Source organism: Scylla paramamosain, unplaced genomic scaffold (assembly GCF_035594125.1).
Source record: "Scylla paramamosain isolate STU-SP2022 unplaced genomic scaffold, ASM3559412v1 Contig14, whole genome shotgun sequence".
Lineage (NCBI taxonomy): Eukaryota > Metazoa > Arthropoda > Malacostraca > Decapoda > Portunidae > Scylla > Scylla paramamosain.
Window position 1 is genome coordinate 1,047,501 of NW_026973679.1, and position 21,189 is coordinate 1,068,689.

At 42.7% G+C, this 21,189-nt stretch overlaps 1 long non-coding RNA gene across 3 annotated transcripts in view; it reads right to left on the bottom strand.

Annotated features, from left to right (window-relative positions):
- LOC135097200 (uncharacterized) overlaps positions 1–21,189 on the bottom strand; it is a 54,384-nt gene that overhangs the window by 16,368 nt on the left and 16,827 nt on the right. For all 3 annotated transcript variants that reach the window (XR_010265457.1, XR_010265456.1, XR_010265455.1), the window contains exons 2-3: positions 11,853–12,009; positions 10,655–10,750 (exon numbers count right to left, since the gene is read on the bottom strand). This is a non-coding gene — a long non-coding RNA (uncharacterized LOC135097200). The remainder of the gene's footprint in view (positions 1–10,654; positions 10,751–11,852; positions 12,010–21,189) is intronic.

Here is a 21,189-nt window from a genome sequence, read left to right on the forward strand (position 1 = left end):
CAAGTTGAGTTCCCTCAAGCGCTCCTCATAAGGCTTGTTCCGCAGTCGTGGGATCAACTTGGTAACTCTTCTTTGGACTCTCTCCAGCTTGTCTATATCTTTCCTGTAATGGGGTGACCAGAACTGGACGCAATACTCAAGTAGAGGTCGGACAAGTGTATTAAACAATGTGAGAATTACCCCTTCTGATTTGAATTCGAAAGTCCTACCAATAAACCCAACCAATTTATTTGCTGTTTTAACTACTTCCGAGCAGTGTTTACTTGACTTGAGGTCTGAGGTAATTATAACGCCCAAGTCCTTTTCCTCCTTAACCTTAAGAAGCTCGGTACCGTTCATTAAGTAATCAGTGTGATCGTTGTTATTACCAATGTGCAACACTTTACATTTATCTACATTGAAGCTCATCTGCCACTTGTCTGACCAAGTGGCTAAGTGGTCAAGATCAGATTGTAATTTTCTTTTATCCTCAGACGTGACTACTTTATTCATTATTTTTGTATCATCAGCGAACTTAGATACTTTGCAGGTGAGGCCCTCATCGATATCATTAACGTAAATAAGGAAAAGAACAGGGCCGAGCACTGATCCCTGTGGTACACCACTTAGAACTTCTCGCCAGTTTGAAAATTTACCATTTAAAACAACGCGCTGCTTTCTCTCAGACAGCCAGTCTTCAAGCCAATTGAGAAGTTTTCCATTTATACCATGTGACTTCAATTTAGCTAGTAGCCGCTTATGGGGAACTTTGTCAAAAGCTTTTTGAAAATCTAGATACACTATATCTACTGCCTTTGTTTCGTCGTACATGGTGAAAACATCATAAAAGAAATCAAGCAGATTAGTTAGACAAGAACGTCTGTTTCGGAAGCCATGCTGCGAGTCATTGATTAAATCATTTTCCTCTAGAAAGTTCACTAAATTATTGCGAATTACTGTTTCCATTAGTTTACATACTACAGATGTAAGGCTGATAGGTCTGTAGTTACTTGGAAGTGAATTATCGCCTTTCTTTTCTATAGGGGTAACGTTAGCTAACTTCCAATCCTCGGGAACCTTACCGCAGTTAAATGATTTGGTGAAAAGCAACGAAAGGGGCTTACAAATTTGGAATTTAGTTTCTTTCAAGACACGTGGTGCAATACCATCTGGGCCGGGGGCTTTGTCAGTTTTCATCTTATCAATTACTTTGATTATCTCGTTTTCATGAAAAACGCAGACACTTAAGGGGGTTATGTTGTGGAGCATAAGGAGTGGTTCGGGGATTGTATGAGTATTTTCCTCTGTAAAAATTGAAGCAAAATAATCATTCAGTGTGTCCGCGATCTGAGTTTCTCCGGTGACAAAATTACCGTTATCTAGTGTAATGTGATTAATGTGAGATGTAATGACTTTTTTATTTCGAACGTAACTGTAAAATTCTTTGGGATTGGATTTAGCAATGCTTGCAATATACATTTCTAGATTCTTCTTACTCTGTCTAATGAGCTTTTTTGATTCGCGTCGGAGTCTGTCGTATTCTAGTTTATCAGCCTCATTCTGAGAGGACAAATATTTACGGTAGGCACGATTTTTCTGCAGTAGTTGTGACTCAATCTTGTTTGTCCACCATTTAGGTTTATTTCTCTTGCATGGAGGAAGAGGAGGAGGAGGAGGAGGAGGAGGAGGAGGAGGAGGAGGAGGAGGAGGAGGAGGAGGAGGAGGAGAACATATTGGCTGGAGAGAGTTTATATAACAATGGTATTTTGAGGACCATTTGTGTGCCCTTGTCGAGAACATGCGGCGAAGGAAGAGGAGGAGGAGGAGGAGGAGGAGGAGGAGGAGAACATATTGGCTGGAGAGAGTTTATATAACAATGGTATTTTGAGGACCATTTGTGTGCCCTTGTCGAGAACATGCGGCGAAGGAAGAGGAGGAGGAGGAGGAGGAGTGAGTGAGTGAGGCGCTCGCTGGTTCCCGCAGCGCCCCATACATCAAATCAAGTAGTCATGCAGAGTAATTTCATACACCCATGCACACGCTCTGGTATCAGCTCCAGGTACATGTATTCTCTCTCTCTCTCTCTCTCTCTCTCTCTCTCTCTCTCTCTCTCTCTCTCTCTCTCTCTCTCTCTCTCTCTCTCTTTCTCTCTCTCTCTCTGCAGCGTAAATCGTCTAACTTCCCGCCTCCCATAACTTCCATTCCGTTGAGTCTGAAGGCCAGGAAACGAGGTCAGGTCATGTGTTTGATGACCACCCACTGTTCTTAACCCTGTTCCCTTCATCCCTGCACCGCCTCACACTGGCCGCCTCACACTGGCCGCCTCACTCTGCATGCTTCGTTTATCTAGAGGCAGAGTCCAGCGGTGAAGCCAAAACGTGTCCCTCTAGTGTGAAAAGGGAATAAGTACAAGTGTGCATCCGTGAGAAGGAAGCGCTTGTGCCGTGGTGAATGGATACCCAGAGGAGAGATGAATGGTGGAGGAGTGAAAGACGCAATAGTCAGGTTGTTAATGCTGAGTCATTAGGCATCTTTATATTATTACACATATTGATGGATGGGGACGGTAAGTGACAGCCATGTGTAGGCCTGGTGGCTTCCTGCAGTTTCCCTTATGTGTGGAAGTTCAAATTAATTTCCTCTTTGGCGGAGTGATGTCAGTGATGGCGGACTCACAGTACGGGGTTTACAATCACTTGCTACTGAAGCAGAAAAAAAACTCAGGTGATAAGAGCCTCGAGTCAGGCGATTATCAGGACAGATGTGTCACAGATCAAGGCCTCACTCACTCAGGATGTTTGGGCCACAGCTCACTTAGTAACATTGTAACATTTACTGAAATACAATGCGTGACTTCCAATCTGTTGCTGTTTTCTGTTAAAAAAATCAGGGAATCCGAGAGTTGGTGACATGCTGGACGCAGGAAATGATTTCTTTTCTTGGTCTGAGCTCAATATCAGGCCCAGACAGCCATGCTCGTGAACACTGAGTCGGGTCATCCTGGATGTGGTTCAGTTTCATGTTCAGCAAATCTTGAGCAAGAAGTGTGATTTCATAAAATGTCTGGAAACAAACTGAATTATCATTTGAAGTGTGTGGCTCGCGCCGCAACGCTGCAGGAGGCTCCATCCCACCTGCGGCTCAGCGTGCGGCAGCCCCGCCGAGGCTGCTTGCCGTGGTGCCCTAAGAATTCACTTAGGGCCTTTGATTCACTCTTACTCTTGATATTTTGCATGTATGGCTGCATCGTATATTCCTGACATCCTTATGTCTGGCCTCAATGGCCTCCTCAGATGCCTGCCCTATTGGAATGTTCAAAGCCTGGATTACACTTGAGCCATGCATCAGCATCTTGTGTACTGAGGCTGGCATATAATACCAGTTGTAGAGGGTCACACAGAGATGTGCTGTGTCCTCAGCATACTTCCTGTAGGCTTCAGTGTCGATGTCATAACCAGAATTCAAAGCAAACAGAATAACTGACAATCGATGGATAAGTTGTTCGTCCACTTTTGTAATAGCTGAAGCTTTTGAAGGCTCACTAGAGAACCTTCTTGCACTATTTCCATTATTTGTGTTGCCACTACCTTGTGCAGAGAAGTCCACATTAATTCCAAGTGTTTCTTTTAGTTCCCTCTGAATTCTTTTCTTTTCTTTACAGTATTTTTTGGCAGCTCTCCCTTTACACAGCATGTTTTTACCTGCACACGGCAGCCAATATGCAAAACACATTCCAGGGTATTTATTAGTCAATGCAAAGGAGATATACCAAATTCTAAATGTTCTGTTGATGTTACTTTCTCTTTTATTACAGTTAAATTATTCATTCCAGAGGGTTTTGTGACAGGTTGACATAAATAACAAGTGGAAGATGCAGTGGTGGTTAGTGCCTGGCGTACTTTTCCATCGGCCATGGTCAGAATCAGTTTGTGGTATACAGTATTACCCTCTCCTTCACTTGGTATCAGGTTGTGTATTTTATTTTTAATGAATTCATGTTCAGATGGAATAAGATGTGGAGTTTCCTTGATGAATTGCAATGTAAGGGGGCGGCAATAAACAGATGAGCATGGGGCAGGGTTTTGCCAGACTGTCATCTTGCTTCTTTTCTCAAGTAACTTAAGGGGGCATAGGAAAGTTGCAAACATGTTAGTTTCACTCACATCACTATTTGTATTGTCATATTTCATGGCATAGAGAGAATGATTTCCATTGCCATCAAAACCATATTTACTGATGAGTTCAAAAGAGAGTGGCACGGTATGTGCTGACTGTGATCTGATTAGGTCAACAACCATTTTCTGAGAAAGCAGTAGACTTGAGGCAGTTTTATCAAGCAAGTTTTGGAGAGGGACTTCTGCTTTAAAATCACTGATGTTAATGCCCGGGGGATAACAAGTCTTTGTAGCTTCTACCACACTTTTGTAGGATGGATAAAGTGTACAGTTTCTTTCCTTATGGATGGTTCTTTAATAATTGTAAGTACTTTTGCTCATGTTTGTATTGAGCATTATGGAAAGTGCCTCGTGTGGAGTCAGAGGAATTTCAGTTTTGTTCACCAATTTCTTTATCATTTTTGTTTACCTAGTAGGGATACTTAATGCTGCTCCTTACAAATCTTCGCAGCATGATTTTTCCCAAAATTCCAAAGTTTCATCTGAGCTGCAAAGACAAGCTCTTCTGCTGAATATTTCTTCTTACTTCTGTTTTTCTTGGCTTTGTTCTTTCACTAGCAGTTTTGAAGTCTGCAGATGATCGACCTCTCTTTGAATGACCTGCTTCACTGGTGTTTGAGATCTCATGTTGTGTACTGTCCTCAATTTCCTGTAATTTTAATTCCTTTGAGAGACAAACAATATTATTCTTTTGGAACCTGGCATTGATGTAATTTGCCTTTCTCCATCGTGTCTGGAAGTCATTTTTAAAGGTTGAAATTGCTGCAGGTGCCAGTGTCGGTGTGTGGTGATGCAATATCTCATGTTCTGATACATTAGAAATAACTTGTTCAAATGAGTGGCAGTCTCTACGTGATATATACTTGTCTAATAGAACACTTCTAGCAATCCCCGCCATCTGAAATTAAAGAAACAATACATCTATACTTGTCTGCGTTTGTAGTAAAGTCATATTAAGCAAGTTACTGCTGAATATGTACGATTTCCTTTTAATTATTAGGGCTAACTATTTTATTCATTTTGTTATATTTGCGTGACGGCTTAACAGTTTCTTCTACTTTTTTCACCAAAATTTGCATTATATATTATTACATGCACACTTGGACGTTCTCTATATATTCATAATATAAGTACAGAAATGGTAGGTCTAACCTTGGACTAATGAAGGCTTTATCAGGTTGTTTAAACACTGGGCGGTGTGTGTGGTGCTGTTAGACAAGACAGAGAACTTGCGCGCGCTCCTCCCTCACAGTCTCCTTCTCGCGCGAAATTCGAATGCTGTTGTAGATAAACTCTCTTATTCTTAATGGTGGACGTATATGGAGCCCTTTTCTTTACAGACATGTTTATTTATGTATATTCTTCCAAACTAATTGGGTATCGGCATCCGATATGACCCGATCTTACCATACAGGCGTTTCACTAAAAGTCTATTATAAAACCCAATATTAAATACGTTTTCCTTATATCTGTATTATCACATTAAAAAAGAATAATAACCATTTATTTACAGCCATTTTTGTTTGTTACATGTAAAAAATAACAAAAATATAATGATTTTCTCTTTTCCTGAACATCATTATATGCTCTGTAAAATCATCATGGAATGGTTTATGCCGGAAATAACCACGGTATTCCGACATGCTACTTCATAACTTTCGCTGGACCAGTGTAAATTTAGTAAACTGTAATCTCCTATTTTGGCCAGAAATTTATCATTTGGTCCCACTGTGCACCGGGACAGCGAGGTCACAACCCCTCGGGATACATCCCGTACTTGCTGCTAGGTGTGTGTGTGTGTGTGTGTGTGTGTGTGTGTGTGTGTGTGTGTGTGTGTGTGTGTGTGTGTGTGTGTGTGTGTGTGTGTGTGTGTGTGTGTGTGAACGTGTTTGAACCTGTACTTGAGTGCTCCCCTCAAACGCTCTACTCAGAAATCTAATCACACAGGGAACAAATTTCATCGAGCGAGATACAGCACGTCAGAGACTCGACGCATTACAGGGGAAACCCTAAAAAAAAAAAACCGATAGAGGACGCAGCAGGTGCCCATAAACGTCACCCGATATACGAGACAGAGAGGAAGGGAGAAAAAGGGTGGAAAAAGTCAGCCATTGCCTTCACAAAGGAACCACGAGCAGCTGAGACGCGGAGGAGACAGAACAGTGGAAGCAGCAGAAGTCGAGGCTGGGGAATCAGGATGATCAGCTTATAGGAGGAACAGCCATGGGTAGAATATATGGAGGTTCCTTGGTAATCCTTCTGCGCCTCCTTCAGATCCATGGCCACGCACCAGGCAGTTTTATCGACGTGCAGGAAAATTGGAAGGATTTTTTCGATCAGTAATCTAAAAGCAGTTTGTTTATAAAGGTTGGTTAATAAAAGGAATTTTGATGAGAGAGAGAGAGAGAGAGAGAGAGAGAGAGAGAGAGAGAGAGAGAGAGAGAGAATACATGTACCTGGAGCTGATACCAGAGCGTGTGCATGGGTGTATGAAATTACTCTGCATGACTATTTGATTTGATGTATGGGGCGCTGCGGGAACCAGCGGGCGCCTCACTCACCCTGAAGGGTACCCAACAACTACTCCATACCACTCCATAGGAAGAGAAGGACTGATGGATACTAGGGATTCAAATGGCATCTTAAATACATTTCCATTAGCAGAGTTACGTGCCTCTTACGACCTGGATTTAGATTATGTAAGAGAATAATGTGTCTGTAATTCTCATAAAATCCAGTGTTGGAAAGTACACATGAACGGCTAAAACCTGGAGATTGTATTAATACTCGTTTAATGCGTGAATGTGTTTGATAGTGTTCCGTGATCGCAGGAGAGAGAGAGAGAGAGAGAGAGAGAGAGAGAGAGAGAGAGAGAGAGAGAGAGAGAGAGAGAGAGAGAGAGAGAGAGAGAGAGAGAGAGAGAGAGAGAGAGAGAGAGAGATCCTTTAGTCTCGTATATTCATTACAGATTCAAGTTAGGTTACGTTGAGTTAAATCAAAGCGAGAGAGAGAGAGAGAGAACGAGTTTACTTATTCGTTTACTAATGATTTTAGTTAGGTAATGTTAGGTTAGGTTAGGTTAGATTAGGTTAGAGAAACTGTGATACATAAATCAGTTTACTGTTAGGTTAGGTTAGGTTAGAGAAATATACCCATAAAACATACACCAGTATGCTTGTTTGGAGTTTAGAAGCCACGAAGATTCCAAGTAATATCCCGGTTATTTAATGCAAGCGAGGCGCGTGTCAAAACTTGGGAGGATGGCTTGATGTGAGGAGAAGCAGTACCACCACCACCACCACTGCTTTCTCCCTCACCCCCTCTCCCTCTCCCCTTCTCCTTCCCTCTCCCTTTCCTTCACTAGTTTAAAGTATTCCAGAAAATTTTGCCGAGAGCCACTTTTTTTCCGGTCAGGTTTCAGGCAATAAACTTTCTTATCGCGGCCAGGTGTGGGTGTAAAGGTTTGCTGCTCCACGTGTATTTCATCGGTCGCCCGCTGGAGATGTTGGCGTGAAGTTATTGGCGTGAGGCGTGCGTGGGTTGGTGCTCTTCGTTCGCTCTTCGCTCCCTGCCTGGTCTCCCATTGTGGAAATACCGGGAATAAAACCTATTTGCTGATGGGGCTTGAATTTGTTTATTTGTTTATTTGGTTGTTTATTTTATGTATTTATCTATTTATTTATTTGTTTGCTTATTTATGTATGTGTGTATTTATGTATTTACTTATGTATTGATTTATTTGTGTATTTATTTATTCGGGTATGCATTTATTTATTTGTTTATTTGTTCATTTCGATATTTATTTATTCATTTACTTATTTATTTACTTATTGATCTATCTATGTATTTATTACGTGCTAAGGAGTTCAACTTATGACAAAAAAAATTACAAAGCCCCTTCAATAAGACCCTCCCTGAAACATATCTTATGCAGAATAAAAAAATAAAAAACTCTGCGCCTCTTTTTTTCTTTCTCTTTCTATTTTTGATGAATGTTGATGCGCCAAGCTCTGATGTCCGTGTTTGCATTTTTTACTTGTCTTTTTTGTTATTTGTGTTTACATTATGTGTTTTGTGGGGATTTGGTGTGACTGTTGTGCGTTTCCATGCCACAGGTCATCACATGAATGGGTAGAAGTGTGTGTGTCTGTGTGTGTGTGTGTGTGTGTGTGTGTGTGTGTGTGTGTGTGTGTGTGTGTGTGTGTGCACCAGCCATTTTTCCAGCTTTCCAGCGCATATTTATACTCAGTGAAAGCCTGGCAAAGCTCCCCAGTCGCCTCGAAAGTTTTGAAAATAAATTATGCTGAAATGGAAAGTTAGTCGGAAAGATAAGTCTTGGCGGCATGGCGATCCCCGGACTAGTGAAATGAGCACTCACCTGGCGCCCAACTCCTAGGTGCTCGTAATTGGCTCAACACCGGGAAAAAAGGATCATGCACCAGCTTTCCTTAATTGGCCCTGCGTGAAAAAAAAGGGATCCTGCCGAAGCTCTCCTAAACAAACATAAAAGTCATTATTTTTATCCAATGAGCAATACTGCCTGCCTACCGCAGCTCCCCACGCCGCCATTGCCCTAAATACTGCCTTCCTCCCCCTTCTCGATCCCTTCCTGCCTTTTCCAGGCGGGAATTACCAGTAAAATTCCGGTGATGGTGATGCGTCCCGGCCGTGATGGGTATTTGCCTTAAACCGCATCAAAATCTTGCCCTCCAGGCACGGTGTTCCTTCCTGCCCGCGTCTTGTTTTACGCCCTTCCCCCCCTCCTTCGTAATGCATCGCCCTGGAGACGAGATGCTTACACCAGAGAGAGAGAGAGAGAGAGAGAGAGAGAGAGAGAGAGAGAGAGAGAGAGAGAGTGTGTATGGCTGCTGTTAGTTTGCTTGGGTCCTCATCTGCGTTCGCCATAACGCGGTGCTGGAAGTTCGTGCGCTTCCTTCACACCCCCTAACACCACCACCACCACCACCACCTCATGCCACCATGCCATAGTCTTCGCTCCGTAAGCGGTCTTGTAGCTCGTTTTCTGTTGCCTTCCTTCACACTCGGCTGATCCTATCTTAGGTATTTGTTGTTTAGGATGCTTCTCTGTTTCTGGAAGTGTGTGTATATATATATATATATATATATATATATATATATATATATATATATATATATATATATATATATATATATATATATATATATATATATATATATATATATATATATATATAAAGCATCCTTGATACCGTGCAGGGTTAGTCAGGTGGGTGAATGGGCAACAAATCCTGCCACAGACTCGTCTTATGGGAATCTATTTCAGTATAGGGTTTTCGAATTTCGGAAATGATGGCACAAGAATATGGTGAAGGGATAAAGTGCCTAGTGTATACTGTGTGTGTGTGTGTGTGTGTGTGTGTGTGTGTGTGGACGAGGCAGCAGGTGCAGGCTCCCCGCTAGGAGTGGGCGCCAATCCTCGTGCCGCCGCTCGCCGCGCCACCCTCAAGCCGTATTACCGCGACTCTCATCCCGAGCCGCCGTGGCCTCAAAAAATCGGTGAAGTGTTGACTGCAATGGCAACACAATGGCGCCACAATACTAGCTCGCCGCTGGGATAAGACAGCACACACCTGCGCCGCCACACACAATACATCCTCAGTCTTGTTATTCAATTGTAGGCGTGTTATGGTGAACGAGTGTGTGTGTGTGTGTGTGTGTGTGTGTGTGTGTCAGGCAGTGGTGGCCGCCCGACATCATGACCAGCAGGGTTTAATGAGAGTGTATGGCAATATTTCGTGCATGTGTGTAATTGCAAACAAATATTTTGGGCGTCATCGTGTTTAATATGGACGAGGATGTTAGGGACTGATTGGACGACTGCAATCATGAGTGTTGTGCTTCATCTGTGTTTCGTTAACATTATTGTTGTCTGTGAATATGCATGCATGTGAAGCGTTGAAATGCTTGATTTGTAATGAACATGAAAATTAATTAAATCTTACTTCAATTCATTAAATAAGGAAGAACTGAAGAGTTTAGGAAATATTGGTTTATGATTTTTATTCCATGTCAGTTTTTTTTTTATTAACTTTTAATTAGTAATCGAAGCTAATATATTGCTTAATGATTAACTGTTCATGTTATTGACTTTGATTTATTCATCTTCATTGTTAAAAAAAAAATTACCGTTAAATCAATGAGTGTGCTTGGCGTCACCTTCATTAGGTCATGCACACAACTGCACTTCAATATTTTCAATCCAAGAGTCATTACACACTGGTCTCTCTCGCAACGTGACATTTTCCTTCAGCTAAACACCTGCAGTGCCTGGAATTCCCACTGCTAAATATAGGGCCAAAGAGAGAGAGAGAGAGAGAGAGAGAGAGAGAGAGAGAGAGAGAGAGAGAGAGAGAGAGAGAGAGAGAGAGAGAGAGACTATACATTAATATTTACATTCATGAGAAAATACCCCCTCTACACACACACACACACACACACACACGAGAGCAAACACTCACCCAATGCAAGTAGTTGATGGAGAAGCGGTCGTCACTGGAGTGTGTGTACAGACTCACCGTCAGGAGCTGGTAGTCCTTCTTCCTGATCCAAGACACCTGCAGAGCACACAGACGGTCATGGTCTTAGCACGCGAGTGTGTGTGTGTGTGTGTGTGTGTGTGTGTGTGTGTGTGTGTGTCTAGACGAGTGTTATTGTTCGCTTAAGGGGCTTGGGTTGATGGCGTGCAGTACATCCACATCACTGTTGCCTAAGCTATTGTTGTGTATCGTAAGCACATTGTTAAGGCCATTAGAAGATGCTCCAACGCCTTGCAGTTTAAGTTTCTATCCAAGGACTTTACTATTGACCCACTGTGACCTAGTTGTCTTAGATGTATGTATGTAATATGCTGTGGTTTGAAACTGCATATATTTCTGCGTAAATATATGCTAAACAATCACTACGAATTATCCACTGATAATTGATAGTTCCCTCATAAAAATAAAATAAAATAAAAATAGAAATACAACTAAAAGATAAATACAAAATAGGTAATTATATATATATCCTAAGCCAGTACTCCCTCAGGAAGTGCAATAAACTCACAGAAAAGTTGCTCGAGTCACCATGTTTTTTGCCTTGTATTCACAAGTGTTAAAGCAGCCCGTGTTTGTGGAGGCCGAGGCTGATGAGACAAGGACTCCTGCACTAATGCCACTCAGAGGATGGATGCGGTGGGCAGCCTCGCCTCCACTCGCCGCCTGCGCCATCACGAGTGACATAACTTGTTTACCTCACCAGTCATCATATTGGAAGCCATGACATTCCTTGTTTCTCAGTGCTTGCCTCAGAGCAGCGTATTCTTAAAAAAATCTGGTGAATATTTAGTGTTTTACTTTTAATAGGTTCTAGGAGAAGTTAGAGTTTTTAAGGGTGTGTAGTTTTTAAGGGTGTAGATTCATCTCAGTAGGGAAAAGACGCACGAGAACAAGACTAATTTATGCGTGGCTTTTGAAAATAGTCTTAATAACAAACTCAGACACAAGAAAATTCAATAAATCATCGCTGTATCCCTTAAAAATACTCTTAATTAAAGAACAAAAGCGTTTAAGAATACTGGCGAGAGATCAACACAACCTCAGTCACATCAAGGTACCGACACTTCCCCACAGGAGCTTCAGATCTTAAGGTAACTTGCTGACACACTCCGTCACTTACCAGGCCGCCAGTCGCACTTGAGGTCTTGCAGTGAAGAATGACGGACGCTCCCACTTGTGCTGTCACGATGCTTTTGTTTTGAGTCACGAATCTGTCGCCGTCTGCCTTCGCGCGCGCCTGTCCCCCGACCTCCAGCTATTCGTGTTGGTCCATTGCGCTGCGGGAGAAAGAAGGTGTTCCCCCCGTCAGGTTACGTTAAGTGTTTCTAAGTCTTGAGGTCACCGTCCTGGGAAGTGTACAACGTGTTGATAACCACTGAAATAAAGTGATGTGTGTGTGTGTGTGTGTGTGTGTGTGTGTATGCGCGCGCGCGTGCATGCGTGTGTTGTATTCCTTCGCCTTTGTACTCCACCACTCTCTCTCTCTCTCTCTCTCTCTCTCTCTCTCTCTCTCTCTCTCTTGTCTGTTTGTCTAGTCTTATTTTCTGCGTCACGATGCGTTTCTTTTGTTTGCTCAGCTCACACACACACACACACACACACACACACACACACACACACACACACACACATTCTCATAATAACAGAGAAGCAAATTCATGTTCATCTCATCTTCAGGAAACACAATAACAATAACACATTCAGTGACGAAATTCAGAAACACAATCTGACGGATTAGAATTAGGCAGCAATCCCCGATAAATAGTAAAAAAAAAAAAAAAGAAAAAAATCCGTCGCGGCCATGAACATAAATAAACAGGCTTAATTCGTAACAATAGATTCGCTTTGGAAACCGAATCAACCCGATGAAGCTCCACTCAGTGTGTCTCGCCCTTCTGTTCGGATCCCGGAGTGAGCAGTGACCGGTGGCATAGTGTGTGGGTGTCTGCGGGCGCCTTTGATTAACGACCGCCACTAAATAATGGAACTACACACGAAAGGAATTGAAACGCTTCGTCCACCCAGAGCACCGACCCTTAGAGCGAACGGATGATTATGGAACACAGAAAAAAACGTAACAAAAAGATAAGCTGTTTATGCTGATGTTATTCTAAGTAGCAGTGAGTGGCGCAGGAGTGTTAGGGCAAAGGGCGTGTTTTGCCTTCTAAGTCTGTTATGATACACACGAATCTCTCTCTCTCTCTCTCTCTCTCTCTCTCTCTCTCTCTCTCTCTCTCTCTCTCTCTCTCTCTCTCTCTCTCTCTCTCTCTCTCTCAAGTTTTCACCCAGAGTGTACCATCGACTTTTCACCCCAGGCCAGGTGAAGGTAAACTCAGGTATGCAAGCACGTCGCCTTGCCAGGGAGCCTTCCATTACCCGGTGCATCCGTGCCAGGCTGGAGTGTGGAGTGGGTGGAGAAGGTGGAGAGGCAGGCATTGTGAGGCTGAGAGAGGGCTGGAGGAGGACAGGCAGGGTGAGTGAAGGAGGATGAATTAAGTGAGTGAGAGGAAGATGAGGGGAAAGAACGCAGACAGGAATAAATTTTAACTTTCCTCCTCTCCTATCCTCTCCTTTTTCCATGTATATCTTTTACGCTGTCTCACTTTTTCTCAGTGTTCCTTCCGTTTTGTTTCCTGCAATCCTGTGCACCTGTTTACCTTCGTGCCGCTACTTCCTATTCGCAGAATTTCACCCAAAGAAAAGAGGAAATTGAAAGGAAGAAGAATATCCAGCCAGAGTCAGCTGACAAAGCACTCTCATTACAATAACAAAGAGGAAGGAGGAGGTGGAGGTGATGGCGGACAGGAATGGAGAGAAGAAGAAGGAAGAGGAGGAGGAGGAGGAGGAAGAAGAGGAGACTGAAGGAAGAGGAGGATTAAAGGTAGAAGGGAGGAAAGGAAGAGGAGGAGGAGGAGGACCACGTGTGCTGAAAGGAAGAGAAGGCTTACGATGACCACAGGAGGAGGAGAAACAGGAGAGAGGAAGGCAAGATGAAGGTAAAGTCTTTGTGAATACGTTTAATCACACACACACCGGAAGCCTCACGCCCTTTCCGCTGCTCTCCTCATAACGACGGAGGCACGACTGGTCGCCTCGTTTGCCGAAGTGCATGTGGTAATCGCTCCCGCGAACACCCGAGCGAGACTGCGATGCATATGTGGCGCGCCGCGAGACGATCGGAACCCCCCCCACCTCCTCTCCTGTAGTAGGCGCTGAAGGTACCGCTGCTGCAAGAATGGGGAGGGTATTTCTCCTGGTGTTTCTCCGGGTGTGTTTCCATATTGATCGGCTGTAAATGTGCGGTGCGGCGCGGCGGATTTGTCAGCTGGGTAATTAGGGAGGCTGTAATGACTTCACAGGAGGTGTTGAGTGAGGAGCGCCGCCTCATTACCAACACTTTCTTCATCATTATCCTCCTCCTCTCCGCCATGATAGTGATGAGGGTGATGGTTGTGATGGTGGTGGTGGTGGGGATGGTGATAACTGCATGCTGCTCAATGTGCTTCACTCAATTGCACGTCTTGACTTTTTCTATTATTTATCTCTTTTTTTCAGTTGTTAATGCATAGGTGTACTTTTTTTTTTGTAGGAAAGAGCAGATATACGTAGGTTTATGCGTCTCTCTCTCTCTCTCTCTCTCTCTCTCTCTCTCTCTCTCTCTCTCTCTCTCTCTCTCTCTCTCTCTCTCTCTCTCTCTCTCTCTCTCTCTCTCCCTTATGCAGGCTGGGGGAGGGAATGAGGAGGAGAAGGAGGGAGCAGGTCACATGAGGAAAACATAAATCGGCCGCCTGGGATGGGAGTAATAGTTCAGTTTCCCCTCGTGATGGGGCCGCTGACTCACGTGGCAGGCGGCTGTGGCTGACGGGAGGAAGGCAACAGAGAAACGCACTGACAGGAACCCGCGTTAAGAGAGACTTTGAACGTTGACCGGAACTGTTCCATGCTGGAAGCTTCAAGACACTCCTCATGATTTTGGATAATGTTTTTTTGGCTGCACTTTTTGGGGGCTGGCATCTTTAACGGAGAACCGCCAGAACTGAGATCCGAGCTAAGAGACAACTCCGTTAACGCAGACCTATATTACAGAGACCACACCAACAGGAAACGATATTAGCAGGGAACAATATTAACAGAGGACTATATTAACAATGATCCATCAATAGAGAGCAGCACTAACATGGAGCCTAATTAAAGAAAAATCCATCAATAGAAATCAACACTGAGCCAAGTGAACAGAGAACTGCGTGAACAGAAAAAAAAAATGCTTTGCGGGACGTGACCGAACAAGGAACAACATTAAGAAAATACTACAATTTAACCTAAGCGAACAGAAAAACTTATTGGGGAACGTTATCGGACAAAGAACAACATTGAAAGAACACCGCAATCGAACCTGATTTAACCGAACATACTTTTAAAACGGAAATGCATCGCTTAGCAGAACACGATGAGTGACCGAGGCTCGTCAACGGAGACCGGGACAATAGTGAACCGCAGTGACCAAGAACCGTATTGAGCGTTTCGTTGACGCGGCACAGTTGTAAAGGAAAAATGACGTGAAATACAGTCGAGTTATCGGGAATCACAGTAGCGGAGGAGCGTGTCAGATTTGTAATGCATGAGTGCCACGCCGCGTCAGCAACAATGGCGTGTTGACTGTGGTTGCTGTGGTTGTCGTCAGCTCACAGCAGTCACCCGCGAAACCGTCCACCAAAGGAACGTGAACAACCAATAACACCAACAACAACAACAACAACAACAACAACAACAACAACAACAACAACAGTAATAATAATAATGTTAGCCCTCCTTTCTTTGTGTAATAAAAAGCATACCTGAACAAATTAATAAATAGGAACACTAAAAATGACCCGCTATCTCTAAAGCTGCTAAAAGAAGAAAGAAATGGATATAAGCCACAGGAAAAGTAAACCTGCATTCTTTTTTGTAATACGTGGTTGAGCAAAATAATCACAACGATGAAAAGAGGAGAGCTACTATTCCTAAAGCTGCTAAGTAAAGAAAAAGCCGCAAATATAAGCTAAAGAAAGTTCTAACCTGCGTTGTCTTATAATATGGAGCACTGCAAATTCAAGGAAAAAGAACAACAAAGATCCTTCTTACACTTTCTAAAAATGCAACACTGATATCAACTAGAAATGATATGAATCTTTTTTTTTTTGTCTGATAAAAAGCATAGTAAAATAAAGTTTAAAAAAAAGAAGGAAAAGCAAGAATAATTCATGAGTGCGGAGGACAAATACAAGTATTAACTTGAAAGTAATGGAACTCCCTTTCTTTATTTAGTGAAGTGTGAAATAAATAGGAAATGATTCCTAAACCAGCAAGCAAAAGAAAATAAAACACACAAAGAAGCGATAAGTGTGGAGAACAAAGAAAGAGGAGGGAAAAAAAAAAACGAACACGAAAATACGTGTGGCCGTAATACAGATTATAAAAAGAATAAAAAAAAAAACAAGCACAGAAAGAATATATAATCCTACACATCGTAAAAAAAAGTATAACAAAGCGAAAGGTACAGAAAAAAAGAAGGAAGACACTGGTACACATAATATGAAGAACAAATTGATAAACATTATAATACAGAGGACTAGAAAGAAAAGAGGAGCAAGAAAAAACAAGGAGGGAAACACCGGCACAGACAATATAAAGAATGAATGGGTCAACACACACACACACACACACACACACACACACACACACACATACACACAACAGGAGAAACAAAAACCAACAAAAAAAAGGATAAATACAGCAACACATCAGCTTTGAGAAGCCGGAAGCATGTAGTGGCCATAAAATTAGAAAGATTGCAGGCATCAGACAATCTTGATAACACCTAATGATAGAACGCTGCCGGAGTGTAATGATGGTGAATGTTGTGCTTAAGAGAAGTTAATGCACCATTGATTACACGTCGCTGTTCTTGAAGAGAGAGATTAAATCGTGTTAGGATATTTTTAAAGGAAAATGCTTAGAGAGAGAGAGAGAGAGAGAGAGAGAGAGAGAGAGAGAGAGAGAGAGAGAGAGAGAGAGGGTGGAGAGAGGGAGAGAGAATATCTGTATATAGCAGAAGGAACAACATAGGGAAGGAAAGAATAAAGGGGAGGGATAGAGAGAAAATGAGGTGGATGTGGAGGGCAATAAAGGAAGAGGAAAGGGTGCGGCAGAGGGGAGAGGAAGGGGGAGAGACAGACAAGTAATTAGCTTCCACTTGGGCTGGCGAAGTAAAGCATGCCCTCCGCTATTTGTCTCATTTCCTCTTTCCTTTGCCTTCATTTTCCTCTTTCCTTTCCTTTCTTCTACATTTGTCTTTACTTTTCATCCAGTTGCCCTTCATCTCTCCTCTCCTTCACTTCCTCTCTCTCTCTCTCTCTCTCTCTCTCTCTCTCTCTCTCTCTCTCTCTCTCTCTCTCTCTCTCTCTTCTTTCTTTCTTATCTTCAACACCTTCCCTTTTTTTCGGTTTTTATCGCTCTTCGTTTCCTATTCTTTCTTTTTTTATGATCTCTCCTTTTCGTTCTTTTTTTTTTTGTCGTTTATCTTACATTCCTTTATTTCTGTTCATTCTGTTCCCCTCATTCGTTCAGGTTTCTCAGTTTCTCGTTCTTTCTCATTACTTTATTTTCTATTTTCCCGTCTCGAACCACTTCCTCGTTTCCTATCTTTTTATTTTCCTTTCTCTATCTTATTTTCTCCTCCTCTTCCTATCTTCCATTCTATGCCTTTCAATATCCTTATTTCTTCTTTCTTCACTTCTTCTTCTTCAATAAATGGATTATTTATATTATAATGAGTACGTTTTTGTAAATTAATTACATATCTCGCTTATTTAGTTGCGTTTTTTTTTTTTTTAACGATAATGTTTGGATTAATGGAGTGTGGTGGAAGTGTAGATAACGGGGCGCCAGTGCTCACTCAGTGTGTGTGCCTTGATTTTTTCCTCTTCTTCTTCTTTTTTTTTTCCTCCTCCTCCTCCTCCTCCTCCTCCTCCTCCTCCTCATGATCATTATTTTCATCTTTCTGCTTGTCATCACCCTCCTTTGAATCATTCTTGTCTTCCTTGTCCTCCCACGCTTCGTCTTTGTTCTCGTCATCGTTCTTCTCCTCCACGTCATCTGCGTATGATATCATATTTCTGTTGCTGTATAATAGATGGTCTAGTCACCACAAATATCCCTGTAGGAAACGACAAATCTACTTCTATTTATTTTCCATATGTGGTGGTTCTTGTTCCTCCTCTTCCTCTTCTTTCACTTTCACCAATAATCTCCAAAGAGCCAACAAATCAGCAGCTCTTTGTTCCTCCTTTGTGTTTTATTATGCCCCTTCTGGGAGAAACAAGAGAAAACAAAGGGCCAAGACTCCACCAACACCAACTCCGCAAAAAAAAAAAAAAAAAAAAACGACCAGACACACTAGCAAGAGTTTCCACCACACACCCACGTCTTATTTCCCCCCAGGACAACGCGATGGACACCCTACTTGCCTCTCGCGTCTTTCCCCTCCATCACCACCTTGTTCCCTCCCCGTCCCCAGCTCCCCAACACTCCTACGCCCCTGCTTCCCCGAGTATCACTTTCTTATGTTTCTTCCTGCTCCTCTCCTTTCCTGCATAACGTCCTTCCCTGTGCCGATGCCTTGACCTCTCCTGGATCGATAGGGCGCGAGGGGAATGTGCGTATTGTATATAGGGTCGAGGGGAAAGTAGGAATGATTTGCTCCCTTACGCTATAACAAGGGCGGGAGGAGGTATGGTTAGTCTCCACCTGATCACTGCCGCTTGATGTGGTGGTCGTGGTGATGGATGGCGGCGAGGTGTTGGGCAAGCCAGGAAGCAAGGAAGGAAGGGATGAGGAGAAGACGAAGAAGGAAGAGGTGCATGAGGGTATGAGAGAGAGAGAAGAGGAAGAGGAGGGAAAGGAGGTCCAAGATGACGAGACGGAGGTCGAACAAGAGAGAGAGAGAGAGAGAGAGAGAGAGAGAGAGAGAGAGAGAGAGAGAGAGAGAGAGAGAGAGAGAGAGCACAAACTTACATAACCTGAAACCAAGACAAAGTGAAGACTACACACTAAAGTGATAAAAGTGACGAGGAAAATAAAAAAAAAAATGAGAAAGGAAGAGTGAGATGAATGGCGCCTACTTATCACAGAGGACCACTGAGTACACCATTCACAGCGCGCCCTTCAGGTTACTTCCCTCTAGCGAGTAATAAATAATGAGGCGCAACAACAAATATTCCTCCCCACAGCGAGACCAACACAACGACACACAAACACACACCAAACCAGGTGGCAGGAGTTATCAACCTTCCACCTACTGCTCCACACACCACCCACTTCGCTCCTCTCCACCCGCTCCACCTACGCCCTCCAAAACAAGAGGGGAGAAAAAATTAATAAGAGACAATTTTTCATTCCGTGAGTTGGAGACAGATGTGAATTTACGAGGAAACGGAATTACCTCCCCAGATTTTTTCTCCCCCTCCCTCTCTCCCCCTTAACGTGATTGCGATGTAAAAAAAAAAAAAAAAATTCTGAAGACAACGTAAAGCTGTCACAGAAGCGGCGAGGGGAAGGTAAGGGGAGAAACCAGCTTGTGAGGGGGAGTGAGGGAGTGAGGGAGATATTTGAGCTGTTAGGTTAGGGTGAAAAATAGAAAGCGGAGGGTAAGGGAGAGGCTGAAGGCGAGGAGGAAGATAAGAAGACGTAAGAGAAAGAGGAGGAGGAGGAGGAGGAGGAGGAGGAAGAGGAGGAGAATGAGAATGAATATGAGGTATTTATCATGAAGTAAATAACGTGATGATAAAAAAAAATGCCTGAGAAAAGTCATTGCAAATTCTTCCATCGAGAAATAATGAATTGCTCCAGAAAGGGTTTGCTCTTAATGATTCAAAGTAAAGAAGGACTTATTGAAATTTATGTTGGCTGATGTGATATTATTATTAAGGTAGCCAGATATAGTGCCTCGTCCCTTGTAATATATTTGACCTGAACTGTTGAAATAAACATGAGAGAGAGAGAGAGAGAGAGAGAGAGAGAGAGAGAGAGAGAGAGAGAGAGAGAGAGAGAGAGAGAGAGAGAGAGAGAGAGAGAGAGAGAGAGAGAGAGAGAGAGAGAGAGAGAGAGAGAGAGAGAGAGAGAGAGAGAGAGAGAAAACTAAAATGAGTGAAAAGAATGAAAAAAATGTGAAAGAAAATAGGAAAAAACTGAAAAGAGGAAGAGGAAGAGGAAGGAAAAAGAGAGAAGAGAGAGAGGGAATGAGAGTGAGAGGAGTAATAGAGAGGTGAACAGCGAAAGAAAGGAAATGGAAGAGAAAGAATAAAAGAATAAGAGGGAGGAAAAGAGATAGAAGACTGATAAAGAGACAAGATGGAAGAAAAGGGAGAAAAGAGAGAGAGAAGGAGGAAGAGAAATGAAAGAGGGAGAAAAATGAAGGAAATGTGAATGAAAATTGAATCAGAATAGAGGAAAAGAGAGAGAGAGGAGTGAAAGAGAGAGAAGAATGGAAGAAGAGTAAGAGGAAGGGAGAGGAATGGAGGGAAGGAGTGAAGAAGGGTGACCTTCAGTGTTTATTGAGCTGAATCAGGGAGGTCAGGGAGGCTAGAAGGATCAGGCAAAGGGAGAGGTCAGGGGAGGTCATGGGGAGGTCAATAAAACCATCAGGACGATAAGTAGTAAGTCTCCCCCCCCTCCCCTCCTTGCCACGTGCCTTCCTGACCCTCCCTGTGACACTTGCCATTGACCCTTTCACTCCCTCACCTCTCCCTCACACCCTGCCACACCATAATCCTCTCCCTGTAACGTGTTGATACCTTCCCTAATGGCCTCATACTTATTGACTCTTTATTTTATCTGATATTCACTGTTACTGACTGTCCGATACTTTGATCCTCCCTTCCCAGTCCTTAACACTTTTTTTTTTTTTTCCTGACACTCGTAACTGATCCTTTTCGTTCTGTTCCCTTTTATGTTGCTCTGAAAAGCTCCTCATGTTCCCTGATGCAAGAATATCGATGCACACTGATACTTTGAGCTTTCCATTTCTCTCTTTAATATTCTCGTTTTTTTTTTTTTTTCCTGACACTAATACTTGATACATTTCATTCCATTCCCTTGTATCATGCTGTTCTTTCGCAGTTTCTTGCCTGAAGAACAACATATGTATTACTAATATACAAATTGTTATTTTTTTGTGTATATCTATTAAATGTTATCTCTAGTTTGCGTTTTAAATTATTTGTGTCTTGATAAGATTCAATTGTGGTTTCTTTTTCCTTTCTTTCAGTATTTGCTAAGTTGAGAATGAGTGTTTTTTTTTTATCTGTGCACCAAATTACTACTATTTTTTTTTTTTTTTTTTAATTACGGCTTATTTTTTTCTTTCTTTTCAGTATTTGCTAAGTTGAGAATGAGTGTTTTTTATCTGTGCACCAAAT